At 24.9% G+C, this 1485-nt stretch overlaps 1 pseudogene; it reads right to left on the bottom strand.

The window, feature by feature from the left end:
• Window positions 1-1485, bottom strand: part of LOC105138130 (dnaJ protein homolog 1-like) — an 11979-nt pseudogene that overhangs the window by 8549 nt on the left and 1945 nt on the right.

Genomic DNA, 1485 nt, shown 5'->3' with positions numbered 1-1485 from the left:
TTGAGCGTGTAATTTTTTTTTTTTTATTTGGATGTATTTGATATTAAAATAATAATTAAAGATTTAATAATTTGTTTGGATTTTCTGGACTGTAGTATATACTGATTAACTACTCAAGATATAAAATTTTAATTTTTGGATTCGGAGGTTTTTTTTTTAAATACTTTAAATATAACTTTAAAATTTTAAATATCCCATGTGATTTTTTAGATAAATAAAAAAAAAAACAGATTTAATATTTTTATCAAATTCAATATTTATAAATTTAACATGTAAATCAGACCCAACTATCATAAATATAGTAAATATACTATATTCATTTAAATTTGAATAAAATATATTTATTAATATTATTATATTTAATATATTTATTATTAAATAAAAAATTATATATTTGATTTGAAAGCATATTACATCCATTTAAATTTGAATAAAATATATTTATTAATATTATTATATTTATTATTATTAATAAATTTTAAAATAAATAATATTGACCTGCAATTTAATATACTAGTTTTTTCTAAAACAGGCCTGTGTTTGTATATAATCATATGTGAAGTCTCATATTAAGACTTAACTCTCATGGATATTATATTACATATGGTTTTTTAAATTTATTTTAGAAATATATTAAAATAATATATTTTTTAATTTTTTAAAATTTATTTTTGATATCATAAAACTAAAATAATTTAAAAATATAAAAAAATAATTAATTTAAAATTATTTTAAAAAACATAAAAAAAACTATTATAAAAAATTCACGAATAAAAAACTAATTATAATTAGAAAAAATATTTTCCTAGTGAGATAAATTACTTCATGACTTTCATGTATTAAAAAAATTTTAATAATTATATTTTCATCAAATATTAAAAATATAACTTCATAAATCTTGATAATTTTTTTAATAAAAATATTAAATTCATTTTTATTCTTTACAATTTCATCCTAAAAATCATTCATAAAAAAATACAAACAACACATCCACTTTCACTCTATTTTTTTTTCTTTTTTATTACATCCACGTTACAAATTATAAAAAATTACAAATAAACAAAAATTAAATTAAACACTTTAAAAATTACACAGTAACCCAAAACATCCAAGAACAGTGTCGGAGGACTTCTAGAACCGCTGGAACAAGGTCAGGCCGACTTCTGGAGCAGCGAGGCAGTAGCGGCGCGTCTTCTCCACGCGCCTCCGTCGCCGGAGGCGCATGAATCCACACGCCGGCGAAAAACCAGCGGTAGGGGAGAACTGAAACAGCTTCCTCCCTTCTTCTTTCCTAGCCGGCGGTGGCCTACAAAACAATCAAAAAACACAACAAAAACCACAACCAGCAGGTCTGTTTAGTCCAGATCCGTTCTCGGATTTCCCCCCCTTTTTTAGATCTGTGAACCTGTCTTCTTTCTTCTTCTCGGCTTGCTGTTCCTTCTTCCTGCTGGTGACAGATCTGGAGGTGGCGCTGTCGGGCGGAGC

The sequence above is a fragment of the Populus euphratica genome, unplaced genomic scaffold (assembly GCF_000495115.2).
Source record: "Populus euphratica unplaced genomic scaffold, PopEup_1.0 scaffold2.1, whole genome shotgun sequence".
NCBI classification, from domain to species: domain Eukaryota; kingdom Viridiplantae; phylum Streptophyta; class Magnoliopsida; order Malpighiales; family Salicaceae; genus Populus; species Populus euphratica.
Note: the sequence above shows the minus strand (reverse complement) of the source record. Positions and strands in the feature narration are given on the sequence as shown.